Source organism: Spermophilus citellus, assembly GCF_964194105.1.
Source record: "Spermophilus citellus genome assembly, chromosome: 4".
NCBI lineage: Eukaryota > Metazoa > Chordata > Mammalia > Rodentia > Sciuridae > Spermophilus > Spermophilus citellus.
In genome coordinates this window covers 216,777,917-216,791,815 of record NC_138185.1, presented here as the reverse complement: position 1 = coordinate 216,791,815, position 13,899 = coordinate 216,777,917, and the positions used below count along the sequence as shown (strand labels likewise).

The following is a 13,899-nucleotide window of genomic DNA, read 5'->3' as shown; positions in this document are numbered from 1 at the left end:
GGTGCCATGTGGAAGCTCTGAGTGAGGCCTCAGGAGGCCCTGCCTCTGCTCTCTCCCAGACCACTCTCGCACGGCCAGGTGAGGTGCCGGCTGGCCTGCCGGAGTCACTGACCACACGCAGCAGAGATATCCTGTGGAGGCCACTTTACATCAGCCTGGCCTCCCCAGCTCTCCTGAGACCAAGGGAGATGGCCAGGTCAGCAGGAAGCAGGGCAACTCGGTTGTAGAAGAGGAGAGATCAACGGCGGCGGCTCTGAGATTCTGAGCTCTGGGGCTTTTAATGTAGCGTCATTCAGAAGCATTTGCTCTCCCCGTCCAGCCTAGGCACTCCCGTTCAGTGCTTCCAATCATGCACAGTCGGGCAGCTGCTGATTTTCATTTCATTTTACATCCAAAGTATATTTTCATGTAAGCACATACTTTTTCTTTTTTAGTACCAGGGATTGACCTCAGGAGCACTCGGCCACTGAGCCACGTCCCCAGCCCTGTTTTGTATTTTATTTAGGACAGGTCTCACTGAGTTGCTTAGTGCCTCACCCTTGCCGAGACTGGCTTTGAACTCATGATCCTCCCATCTCAGCCTCCCAAGCCACTGAGATTCCAGGAGTGCGCCCCTGTACCCAGCAGCACATGCTTTTATAAATTGTCATCTTAATAATAATTAAGAAGTGGTTAAAACCAGGGGGTCTGCAAACCAGGGCCTGCAGGTCTCCAGCCTGTCATCACCCATTCCTATGAATGAAATTTTACGGACACAGCCACAGGCATTCATTCATTCACACTTTGTCCAGAGCCACTTTCTCACCCCATCCAAGATCGGGCCAGTTGTGACGTAGGTAATGTGGTTCTCAGCTGGAAATACTCACTCCCAAGCCCTTGTCACAAACACTTGCCAATCCCTGTTTTAAATGTGTTTTTGTCAAATAACTTTTCAAAACTGGTTGTTTTAGTTTATGTGGCCTTCAGTGTCAGGGAGGATTATCTACTTTGCTGTGTAAACACCAGCATTCTGAGTATGCTTTAATCTTTGCACATTTTAAAGATGAGAAAAATGTAGTATCTCCCTGTTTCAACTTGAAGTTGGTGGATTACCAGTGAGCCTGGGCATTTTTTTTCTGCTGGTTGTTTACTTCCCGAGTCGCTCCTTTCATGGATGCATATTTATATTTCTTGTTCATGTACTACAAGAGGGTTAGTTTTTATTTGTTTTGTTTTATTTTGTTCCATCTAGAAATTTCTGTTGTTTTTGTTTGTTTTAGTTTCACTACTGGGCATTGAACCCAGGAATGCTCCACTACTGAGCCCTTTTTATTTGCATTTTATTTATTTTATTTGCTAAATTGCTGAGGCTGGCCTCAAACTTGCCATCCTCCTGCTCAGCCTCCCGAGTTGCTGGGATTATAGGTGTGTGCCACTGCTACTGGTTTATGTAGGTTCTTTACACAAAATATGAACCCATTTCTGTCACATTTGCACAAATCTTGAGACATTTCTGTTACTTATTGATTAGGTGGCTTTGGGCAAATCCTTCAGCCTCCTTCAGTCTCCTAAATGAGTTTCCTCATCTATAGGACTGAAATAAGTTTTTTTTTCCCATGATATTCTTTTGGAAACTTTATGAAGGCTGAAGAATATTAAACATGTAAATTTTGTAGTTGTCTTTATTAATATACATGAAAACGAGCTAGCTAAAATTAAAGCATTGAATGCATTCTGTGTGACTGGTATCTGTATCAACAAAGCATTGGATTTCAAACCACTTTCAACCCAGCCTAGCATAACACTCAGTTATAAGTGAGAGGGAACTCAGCTTAAAAAAGGCTTAAGCAAAGTAGGAACATCTATTGGCTCAGGCAAAGTTCAGGATTTCAGGCAGAGTTGGATCCAGGGGTCCTAACCATGTTGTTAGGACTGCTTTCCTATCTATCTATCTCTCTATCATCTATCTATCTCTGTCTCCTGTGGACCCCTGCAGATCCTGGCTGACCCCCAGCAAAACCTGCCCAAAGAACCAACTTCTGATTCAACACTTTTAGGAAAAGTTCCAAGGTAACACTCTTTGCACCCACCTGGTGATGGGTCCTTCCTGAATCAACCACTGTGGCTCTGGCTGATCGGCCAAGTCTGGTGGATGGAATTTCCATCTCAGAATGCATGAGGAAATGGTGAGTTTCCCCAGAGGAAAATCAGAAAAAAGGGGTCAAGAGCCAGACACCTGGCAGGTGCCTCAGGGAGGAGGAAGGACCAGGGGACCCTGCTTCTCCCACTCAGCCAGGCTACCTTCTTTCTTACCTGTTTCACATATTGGCCCAAGACCTACCCTCAGGGGGGCTTACCTTCTAATCCCACAGAGTCTGGGACCTAAGCCAATGCCTCATCGTCACACTCTGTAGTGGGTGTTTCCAGCCGGAGAGGTGCACAGGGTCCTGTGACAGAGGGTGGGCCCTGGAGGACACTTTCCCTGGGAGACCAGGGAGGCCTCTGTAAGGAGGCAGCATTCGAGAGCTAAGGTCCTCAAGAAGGACCCCTGGGAAAAGGGCCCTGCTGTGTGTACCTGAGGGACAGAGAGCCTGGTTCCAGCCAAGTCTGCAGGGACAAGTGCATGGGCGTGGGAAGGGACCCGTGCAGAGGGTTTCCCAGCCTTGCAAGGAGGCCACAGCCCTGGCCCAGTTCAAGAAGCAAGGGTGGCCTCCCAGAGAGAGCAAGCACGTCCTCTGAGGCCAGGGCCAGGCTTGGCTCGGGATGCAGCCAGGATGAACTGCTGCAGAGAGTTCCGGTCCCTGCCACCACTAATCTCTAGAAGCCTGTGGGCCGTGGGTGGTGTCCGGGCACAGAGTCGGCAGCCTGCAGGCAGTGAGCTCTCTGTCCCCAGAGGTATGGATGCAGCATGTGGCTGGCTGGCAGAACAGGCCAGAGCCCCAGGAGTTGGGGACTTTGTAAAATTAGCAGAGAAAACAGCCAAACTTGATAACAACGTTTAACAAAGTGTCTAGGAAGGGCCCACTTAGAACGTTTTAGCAGCAGCCCGCTGCGATCTGAGCAATCTCTGGAAATGATTTATTTATATATAAAAATGAGACATTTTCCACAGCCTGGAGACAGCACCTGGGGCGAGGTTCTCATTGGACAGGCCTCCCGGGGCCAGAGGCTCGGTCCTCCTCCCACAGCCTGGCAGGGGGCTGATTGCTCTCCCAGGGGAGGCGGAGGGCCACCCCGCCAGGCCAGAGTTCCAGAGAGTCACTTCTCCAAAATCAACCCCGCAGAAGCATTTTAATGTGTGGCTGAGCAGGGAGTACAGTCAACATCTTTATTCCAAGAATGCAAATTAACCCCGAGGGGCCTGGAGGAGGCAGAAACCGCCTGCCCCAGGGAATTTTGAAAGGTTTGAGTTGGCCACACAAGAATCACTTTCCTGGAGCCAGACTTGGGGACACTGAGGCTCCAGAGGCTGCTCAAGGACAGAGCTGCTGAGCAAGTTCCCCATCAGGACTTTCTCGTTGGCTTTGTCATTGAGGGATCATTGCACACAACAGTCTTGCAGCCTGGGAGTCTGCTCTGGGCGCTGGAGACCTGTGGGCCGGCTCTGCCTGTGGCTCAGAAACCAGGACAGTGACCCTGAGGGGTAACAAGAGGCCATCCCTATACGGAGGGAAGCCTGTGGCCAGGACCTGAACTGAATCCCTGCCAGAGAGGACCTTCCCCCCAACCCTCGCGCTACCTGCCAGAGGCGCCTGCAGAAGCAGCCCTGGGAGATGTCTTGACGGTCCCCTGAGCCCCTGGTCCCCTGGGAAAGCAGCAGGAGTGGTTTCTAAGTGTCTCATGGACAAATAGAAATTGGGGGGGTCAGGGTCCCCAGGCTTTGAAATCCCTGCCAGCACTAATCTCGTCCCTGTACCCCACCAGGTGCTGAGTGGGCAACCTCAGGGGTCAAGGGGTTGCCGTACCTTGCCAGGAGCAGAAGTGTCCTGGAGCACCAAGCAGACTCCACCAGAGCCCAGGTGTGCATACAAATAGGGGTCCCCAGGCAAGGCCCGTCTCCTCCTCATAGGTGAAGGGTGGCTCTTCACCAGGGATCATCTGCATCCTAGCACTGCCCCACAGCCATCTCTGTGCTCCCAACAGCTCTGCGTGCCTGTGCACCCCTCAGCCTGCACCCGTACCCCCACAGCCCAGCATCACCCCCGTGCACCCCTCAGTTCTGCACTCCACCCTCAGACAAGCGACTCCTCCTGTCTAGACACATCCTCCTTCTCTGCAGCAGAGGGAACCACCCGCTCCTACCTTGGTCGGTGGGTGAGAGAAGACAGTGGCTATAACTTGTTCTGTTTAAGATGCACAGACACCGGGGCCTGTGCTTCAAGGCCGGGGTGAAGGCTGGCGAATGAGGTGCTGTGGACAGGGCAGCTCCACCACCCCATGGCAATCGTTTTCTGTGTTTCTGAGCTCCCATGTTTGAACCACTATTGGGGACCCAAGGAAGAAGGTAGGTGGCTTCTGGAGTGGCAGGACAGAGCCTCACAGGCCAAGCTGATCGAGTCAGGGAAGAGGGTGACGGGCTCCCAATATGGCCACAGTGTGAAGGGTGTGCCCACTGCTGCACCTGCTGGCCACCTCCTTAGGTCACTTCCCTACTGACCCTCAGTTTCCTCAAACTGAAAATGAGGAGATGGGGGAGGTGTGTCATTCGTGTCCCCTCTTCCCACCAGAAAGGTGGCTCTCAGCTTCCAGAGTCCTCTGCTCCCTCCCATAGGAGCTGGCCTGGGGACCCAGCCCTGGACTGTCCTCCCTTCCCACTGCGGGCTCCAGTGCCATCTTTCCAGCCCCTCCTCGGGGATGCTGATGCTGGTCCCCAAGCAGGCGTCCTCCTCTGTGCACCCAGTGCTCGGCCCCAAATGACACGGTGCTAACTTACTTGTCAGCTCACCCCAGAGCACTTTGAGTCTCCAACCCCACACTGGGGGGCTGGCCCAGAGCAGGTGCTCAGGCACGCAGGAACCCAGGAGGAGGAGACAGCGCTCTCAACCCTGCGCGGGACAGTTTTCATCCTGCTACCTCACACCCATGTAAGGCTGGGAACTGTTTCCCACAGTTCCCTTCTGCTGTGGGTGACACTGGGGCTCCCTCTAATCCATAAGTCTTAATATCTCGGAAGGTAAACTTGTCTAGGAATAAAGTACGTGTAGATGTAATTAGTAAAATTAAGACGGTCTTACCCTGGAACAGGTGGGTCCCTGATCCAACAGAAATGATGTCCTCATTAACAGGGGAAATTTCCACCCACAGTGGATATGCATAGTCATTTCAACTCACACACGGGAAATGCATATAGAGGTGAAGGCAGAGGTCAAGGAACGCCAGGGATTGCCCACAAACCACGGCTCCAGACCCGTCGGACGAAGCCTCGGTCTGTTTTGTACTGCTTCAACAACATGAATTCCAGCATAGATTTGTCTCTCACAGTTCTGGAGGCTGGAAGTCCAAGATCAAGGCCTTGGCAGATTCTGTAGCCTGGTGAGGGCTGCTCGCCACTCCCAAGATGGTGCCTTGAAGCTGCATCCTGAGAGGGCAGGAGCGCTGGACCCTCAGGTGGCATGAAGCAGAGGGCAAGAGGAACCAACTCTCAGGACCCTATAGCCTCCCAGAGACGTCAGTGTCAATACCACCCCCTTGGATTAGGTTCTGACAGGTTTTGGAAGGGACACAAGGTTCAACCACAGCAGATCATAAATTTGTTACTGAAGCCTCCCAGTTTGGGGCACTTGGCTGTGGCAGCCCTAGCAAATGTCCCTTCCTTGTTAGATATTGCAAGTGCAAGGACCTCCTGTGAGATTAGGAGGCAGGCAGCCCTTGTTCTCACAAGACCATGAGGGTTGGGACGGCCACTCCCTTAGAGTTCCACACTCCACAGCCAGGGCTTTGGCTCGGCTTGGTGCGCACCACCTCCTTCACACAATGGATCTGCTTTAAAACACCACACTAGGGAGTGTGGAGTGCATTCAGTGCTTCCTGCACGAGAAAGCTGCTTCCCACCTGCTCCTCCTCTCTGCTGAGCAGCTGACCCTCTGGAGTCTCCCTCACACCCCTGCAGTGCATCCTGATTGAGCCTCTTTTTATTGAACGGGATGATGGGGATGATGCTGGGTCCAAATTCCAACTCTCCTTATACCAGATCTGAGGAGCCACTGCAAGGTTGTGCTGGCATTGGGTAAGGCACTCACTCTGTCCTTGCCCTGTTTTTATTATTTGTAAAATAGAAAAAGACCAGATACGGTCTCAGAGGAGTGTGAAAATATTTTCATATATGTAAAGCATTTAGCACGAGGCCTGGCAGGTCATAAATTCTCAGTAAATATTCACTGTGATCATTGCAACTATTTTTGTAGTTATTGTTATTATTGAGCTATTTCAAGTGTCTATATCTCATCTGCACAAGATTATAAACCCCTGAAGGGCACAGAGCTCTGCCCAGCTAGGAGAAGCAGTACAGCCTCCATAAATGGAATAGATAAATTCATTCTTACATTCATAAGTCATTTCATAATTAATACATGAGGGAATGGTATGAATAATAGTACCAATATTATAAATAATGATGTTATTGATCACTTGTGGAGTAGTTCATATATACCAGGATTCAGACTAAGCACTTTACACAAATTATCTCCTTGAATTATCTCAACAATTACCTATGAGGTGGTGGCATTGCAATGAGGAAACTGAGGTATGCAGAAGGCGAGCAATTTGTCAGTGTTCTTGAGCTCCTAGGGGTGAAGCTGCTATCGTACCCAGGTTTTTCTGATGTAAGAACTCAGGCTCTTGACCATAACTGGGCGTCTGTTTTGCTCAACTGATGCTTCCTCCGAGGAGTAATTACATTTTGTTCATCATTGTTTTTCTAGTACAAGGCCAAGGACTTCGCATAAAGGAGGTCCTCCAGGAAATGTTTATTGGGTGTGTTTAGATGGGTGGGTGGGTGGATGGGTGGGTGAATAGGAGGTGTGGGTAGGTGGGTGGATGGATAGATGGGTGAATAAGAGGTTGGGTGGGTGGGTGGATGGATGGATGAATGGATGGATGAATAGGTGGATGAGTAGATGGATGGGTGGGTAGGTGGGTGGGTGGATGGATGGGTGAATAGGTGGATGAATGGATGGATGGGGGGGCTGGATGGGTGGGCTGGATGGGTGGGTGAACAGGTGGATGGGCAGTGGATGGTTGGGTGGGGGGCTGGATGATGCATGCATAGTGGATGTGTTGATGGGTGAGTGGATGGGTGGGTGGACAGATGGATGGTAAGTAGTGGGTGAGTCCGTTGGTGGGTAGATGGTGGTTTGAATGGATGTGTCTTTGGGAGGTGTGGTGGGTAAATGAGTGAATGAATGTGTGGATGGAAGGGTGGTGAATGGGTGGATATGTCGGTGTGCAGGAGAAGGAGTAAGTGGAAGACTGGACGGTGCATGAGTGGATGAAAAGCAAGAGCACACTCCCCTGTGTCCCCCTGCAGGGTAGCCCCTGTGGGATCCTGAGACAGGGAAATGTTGGGAACAGAGGTGCATGTGGAGATAAAACATGCTGAAAAATAGTTGTTGGCCGTGCTGTTCCTGGAAGGGAGGCGGAGGCGGGGAAGGCACATCTGGGTTACAGGAAGAGGCGTCCCTTTGTTCAGCATCTCCTAGTCTGAAAGGGCCAGGGCTCCACGGTGCAGCCACTAATTGGATTTCATTAAAGTGAAATAGGTTTCCTAGCATTGGAAGAGCTGGTTCATTAATCTAACACATGCTGTACCGGTGGGGGGGCATGGAAGGGGCAGCCAGCCCCAGCCCACCTGGGCTAAGATCAGAGGACAGACGCAGCGCTCAGGCCTGAGAGCCTGCTGTATGCCAGCACCAGGGCTAATGGTATGCAGTGCTGACTCGGGGCCAGGCTCTACCTTCAGAAACTCCTGGTCTCAGCAGGGCTTCGGGGCCGCTGCCACCATCCCACGAAATACCACGGCTGCCTGCTTATTGCTTATTGGGTCTCTTCAGTCACCTGATCCCTGATGACATCAAAGGCCCTGGGAGTTCTGAGTGGTGCTCCTGTTCGCATCCCAGGCTGAGGGGTGCCAGAAGTGACCATGGCCATGTCAGTACAGGGGTCCTGGGTACCCCCAGAAGAAGATCAGAGCTCTCCTCTGTGGAATGAAAAGACCCCAGAATCTTCCCAGAGCGGGTTTCCTTAGCAAGGCATTAAAAAAAAAATATATATATATATATATTGAAAACCCCCAAGGCTGAGAGCAAAGGACTTTGCAGCTGGAGCTGAGATAGACCATGTGTCCTCATGACCCGTGGCTGTGAGGAAGCCATCTCCCCCCGGCCCACACCTCCCCCTTCTTTCCCCCGCAGCCTGAGCTCTCCGAAAGGGCATTGGCCCAGAGGGTTTGCTTGTCCCTGGTTAATGGAGGCCTGGGGACACAAGAGGGGAGATTCCATCATCTTTGAAATGGAATTTTTCTGATGAGGGGACTGGTCAGCATCTAGAAGCAACGCTGGACTCCGAGTAACGTTCACTTGGTGCTTCTTGGGTTTTGAGCCACGTTATCCCATCCAATCTCCACGGTGACTCCAGAAACTTGCCAGGGTAGGAATGCTACCCACCCCCCTTTTCCAGACAGGAAGCAGGATCTGAGAGAGAGGTGACATGGGACGTAGTCGGATTAGAATCTGGCGTCTTCATGCAGGTCAGCCGGGGGGTTTCAGTGGCAGGAGTAAGGGGAGCGGCAGGAAGACCGGGCTGTGCCCACTGGAGAGAGCCCTGGATCCTGCAGCCGTGCAGCCTCTGCCCAGGCTTTTCCCTCCTCCGGGACCAGTCGCCCTGTCTCCAAGTTGGACTCCGACTTGTCCTTCAGAGCCCTACCTACGTGTGACCTTCTGTGATTCCCTGGGGTCCCAGTGCTCCAGGGCTGTCATCCCAGGTTTTCCATTTACCTTCTTCCTTGGATTCTGAGCTTCTTGGGGCCAGAATTTCCATCTTTTCTCTCTGCAGTTCCAACCTCCAGCACGGGGTCTGTAGAGGACACACACACTGACGTTGATTTCAATCAACCCATCAAATTATTGACTCCCAAGTATTAATTATCCACACAGTAGACTTGTACTTCTCTTATTTACTTATGCAATTATTTATAATTAGCCAAGAAACGTGATTACATTTTGCTGTAGGCAGTTCAAACACTACAGAGCAATCAGAACTCCCTCCCGCCCCAACCTCTCGCCCTGGGCACCCTCATGGTCCATCCCTGGTCAGCATCTAGAAGGGAGCTCCGTGGCCAGCCTTAGGGATCTCCTTCCATCAATGTTTGGGTCTACACGTGGAGCTGGAAGGCTGTGCGTTTTGTATCTTTTCACCCCAATGCCTCTCTGTGGCACATCTTACTTTGCAATTTGCTTTTACCCCAAAACGAGTTCTCCCAGGCTTTCCTCTCCCCATCAGTCTCAGAGTGAAAACTAAGCCTTTTTAGTTGCTGATCTGGACCTTGCCATCCCAGGCATCCCATTTCCTCTCCCAGGTGGGCACCTTCTCTTCCTTGCAGGTGTGTCAGGCTATTTCTTGTCTCCTGCTGGCTGCTGCACCCAGCCTGGGCTCTGGCCACACTGATGGTCTGATGGAGCTCAGGCAAGTCCTGGAGACCAAGATCATTTCTCCAACACTCCTCTCTGGCTCATTGACCATGCAATAGCCCCAAGTGTGCATCGACTCACCAGCAACGAAGCACTTAGCTCTCGAGGAACTTGCTTCCAGGTGAGGACAGCAGGACTGGCTGCAGACCCTCCCGACCCTCAGATTTGCATTCTACAGATTTGGTGCTAGAGCCCTTCCCTCCCAGGGCTGTTGTGAAGATGGAAGGAAACACCCAGGAGCATGGCCACCGTGGGACACTGGAATCCACACTGGCCAGCCCAGCCCACCCTGAGTCCCCTTCCTCTTGTCCTGTTCTACTGTACCCACTTGTCCTCATTCTGCCCCTACTGATGACTGGTGACAGCTGAGAGAGAGTCCTCTGGCACGTTTGGAAACATGAACTTTGTGTTTCCTTATGTAAGATGGGGTTAGAAATTCACCTGCCACCAAAGTCGCTGACAGTCAGTGTTCTAGGATCCAAAGAGATTGGCAGCAGGGCCAGCTCCCTGCCTGCCGCTCCTCCTGGCACAGAAGCAGGAGGAAAAGAAGACAGGTCAGCAAGGACCCGCCAGGGCCCAGAGCACAACCCACCACCCTGCCGTCTGCCCTGGCTTGGAGGCAGCTGGGCTTCAGGGAGCCTGCCCAGGGGGGCCTCTGACGCCCCCTGAGAAGCTGCCTGGCCAGGAGGAGGGCTGAGGAAATGGCTTGTAGGGCCACATCCCAGGCTCCCCGCCGGGGCGGACGGGTGGGCTGGGCCTTCACTGACATGTTTCACTCATTCAGAGAGTGACACGGGGCAGGTCACTTAGCCTCTCCCTGCATCTGGTCTTCTCACCTGTGAATTGGGATTAGACCTGCCCTCTCCCTGGATCCCTTCAGCGGCCACTGCAGAGGTCCCTGGAGACACTCAGCACATGGACAAACGCCAGCACCATAAGGACCCTCCCTGGCAAAGGGCAGAGGCAGGGTGACATCCCGCTCAAAACACCCAGGTACAGGAAGCAGGGTCTGGGGCGGAGGTAGGGAGAACAGTGAGTGGGGAGGAGGAGAAGGGAGCCTTTCAAAGGCCGCTGCCACGCCCCTCCCCTTTTCACTCACGTTCCCATTGATCCTGGGTCCGTGGCCTGGCCTGGTCCCTGGTGGTGTCTGTGGAGGTCTGCGGGGCTCAGGCACCTACCCTGTCCTGCCTGCGGTGGGGCTGGCCCTGCTTCCCTCTGGCGGCACCTCCCACCCAGGACTTGGAAGAACACCCAGTGCATGCGGCACCGTCACCCTCTGGCTCCCTCCCTGTTCCCATGGAAACGTTCCCAGTCCCACACCCTGTGACCCACAGAGAGCAGTACCTGCCTGAACCCGTGGGAGCCCCGGGACCCCACCCCAGCCTGGGCTCCAGGCAGCTCCGTCCAGAGGAGCAGGGGAAACAAGACGGCAAGGAAGAGACAGAGAGACAGACAGACCTGGAAAGACGGACAGAAACAGGGAGCAGGGCCACAGCCTAGAGAATTCCCGACAGCAGATGCCACTGAGTCCACTCCACAGGACGTCAGTAAGGTGTCTTTTTGGAAGGGGGTGGGGACAGCATTTCTATGAAACCAGAACAAGCAAGGTGGAAAGCACAGGGTGGGACAGGACCTTCCCAGGGCTTGCGACAGGCCAGAGGGACGGGTGTCATGAACCTTCAGTGTGACCGTCATCAGTGAGACACAGTGCTCCACAGGGACTTAGGCAGCTCACAGTTATTTGGAAATTCCAGGCAGGGATTCTGAGGGACATGGGGCTTCGAGACGCAGGGGACAGCAGACAGAGGGACATGGACAGACAGATCTAGACAGAGCTGTGCTCTGTGGAAAGAGGCAGGGCTCCGACGCCCGGAGGCAGACAGAGGGGACAGAACCACAGCGTGAGGAATGCATTAGAGCCAAAGCACACCAGGGCCCAAGCCCCCATGACTGCAGTGGCACCTGGGATCAGAAGCCAGCCAGGGCTCCCATGCTGGGGACTGCAGACACAGCAGACTCAGCTCCTCCTGAACTTGGCCCAGACACACGTCCCCTCTCAGCATGAAAAGGCGGCTGCCAAAGCCGGAGGACAGCGTCCCCTGGGAAAGACACTCCATCTGCAGCCCAGACAAATTAGGTACGGCTTCTGGAAAAATCCACCCCCAGGCAGCAGCCCCAGGCCTCAGTAGGTGCCGCAGGGTCTGCAGGGCTGGGCTCCGGGAGAGGGCAGCAGCCAGGTGCTGCTTCTGGAGGCAGGGCTGGAAGGAAGCTGGAGAGCTCAGAGCTGTTTTAAATGATTTTAAATGATGGGCCATTAATTTTATGGTTTTGTAGCCGCTTTCGAAGGGGAAGGTCACCTGGATGAGCTCGGAGGCTGTATTTCACTGGTGTTAACCCAATGGCCGCCTCCTTCTTCCCATGCCTTGGATGGGCTCCGGCTCCCGGAGCATCCTAGGGGACTCCGCAGGAACTGCTCAAGCTGCTCCAGCGCAGACCTATTTGTATCTGTGTCTCTTGCTGCCCAACCTGTCTCGGCGTCTGCTCCTGGCAAGAAGCTCTGGAAGATTCATCGTGGCCCAACAGCTGTTCCTTCCCCCGGGGACTAGATGCTCACCCACTTCCCTGGCCCTCTCCCAGGAGGCCTTCCCCAAGCACACGTGTGAGTGGACTCCCTCTACCGAGAGGCCTCCCGTGGCTGCTGTTTGCCACGCCACACTGTCCACCTGCGCCCTGGTCCTGGGGGATCTTCATGGCCCTGAGTGTACGCTCTCGTACGTTCTCGGGGCCCGTGACTCGGGGTCCCCAGTGAGCTCTGGATCTTTCTTCTGCACTGCTGGAACGTTCTGGCGGAACTCCCTCACCCTGTGACCTGCTCACTTTCAAAATTTTGCCCAACAGACTCTTGACCTGCCACTGGCAGCCTCTGTTCACGTGTCCCACATGTCCCCAGAGGCTCTCCTGGGAGGGTCCTCTGCATCCTGCCGCACTCCGGTTTCCTCTTTGGGGAAATGGAACTCAAAACAGCACGAGAATCCCCAAACCTCCAACCCCACAAGACGGCTTCCTACCCCCACGTCCCCCCAGGACTCCACAGGGACCTGGCAAGCTCACACTAAACCCGCCATCTCCCCCTCACGCCTCTCGTGCCTGTGTCCCAGGTCTGCGTAACTGGCACAAGCAGACTCCCAGGTTCCAGTTCAGAGGGTCCCCCAGGTCCCCCCAGGGTCCCAGAGGTTGTCAATTCTCCTTCAGAAACTTCTCCCGCGCCTGTCCCTTCTCCCACCGCCACCTGGCAGTAGCCAAATTACTGGGGTTTTGCCATCTCCTGCTTGGCCTGTCCCCCAGACTCCTTGCTGGCCTTCCTGCCTGGAGTCGATTCCCTCCCAATCTGCATCCCTCTGAAAAGCAGTCCCCGGGGCCTGGCTGGAAAGTCTGTTGAGATCTACTCCCCTGAACTTGACCCACCCACCCTTGGGGGCCTACCCCGAGCTCTTCTTGCACACGCTCTGCCAGCCGCACCCTTTCGCACCCTGGGGACTTTGTACCAGCAGCTCCCTGTGCCCCAGCTTGGCTCCTGCCTCACTTGGGTCCTGTGTCTGTATTAGAAGAATATCAGACTGAATATAATATCAAAGTGCATTTGTGCATCTCTCTTCCAACAGTCCAGAATCTTCCGGGGTTATCAGCCCAGAGCCTGGCACAAGTCAAGCTCATAAACATTTACTGAGTGAATTCGGGGATAGATGGAGGGATGGAGGGATGGAGGGGGATGGGAGGGTGGATGTAGGGATGGGACAATGGATGGAGGGATGGGTGGGTGGGACAATGGATGGAGGGATGGATACACAAGTCCCCAGCCACCTGGGGAGACATTCCAGACAGCAGCTATAGCCAGTCACCAGCTCTGCAGCTGTGGCTGCAAATTCCAGCTTCTGCATCTGAGGCTGCTTCAGCTTCTTCCAGTTAATAGTGAACTAAGCAAGGGTTCTGAGCTCGGGGTCTGTGGAGCCCTAGGTGGTCTGTAGATAGGATTCAGGGACATCTATGAACTTGGATGGGGAAAACTATACCATAGGTAACAGGTCACCCTGATGTTTACAGCACTTTGATACCAAGAAAAATCACAAGAGTTTTCAATAGTCATTGTTTTTTTTTTCTAATTTTCCTTCATACTGTAAATGTCACAGCTGTTTCTGAGTATCACTTATCTTCATCACTACTTTGATATTATGATTGT

The 13,899-nt window shown here is 53.3% G+C and overlaps 1 protein-coding gene across 11 annotated transcripts in view; it reads right to left on the bottom strand.

Annotated features, from left to right (window-relative positions):
• FAM181A (family with sequence similarity 181 member A) overlaps nucleotides 1-11,793 on the bottom strand; it is a 38,840-nt gene extending 27,047 nt beyond the window's left edge. The window contains exons 1-5 of one of the 11 annotated variants that reach the window (XR_014021539.1): nucleotides 10,762-11,213; nucleotides 10,104-10,185; nucleotides 4,282-9,048; nucleotides 3,719-3,784; nucleotides 1,729-3,587 (exon numbers count right to left, since the gene is read on the bottom strand). The gene's annotated coding sequence lies outside the window, so the exon portion shown is untranslated. Of the gene's footprint in view, nucleotides 1-1,728; nucleotides 3,785-4,281; nucleotides 9,049-9,743; nucleotides 9,939-10,103; nucleotides 10,186-10,761; nucleotides 11,242-11,624 lie in introns of those variants that run through there. The other 10 variants (XR_014021542.1, XR_014021543.1, XR_014021537.1 and 7 more) reach the window with 10 other exon arrangements.
• Between the last annotated feature and the right edge of the window lie 2,106 nt (nucleotides 11,794-13,899).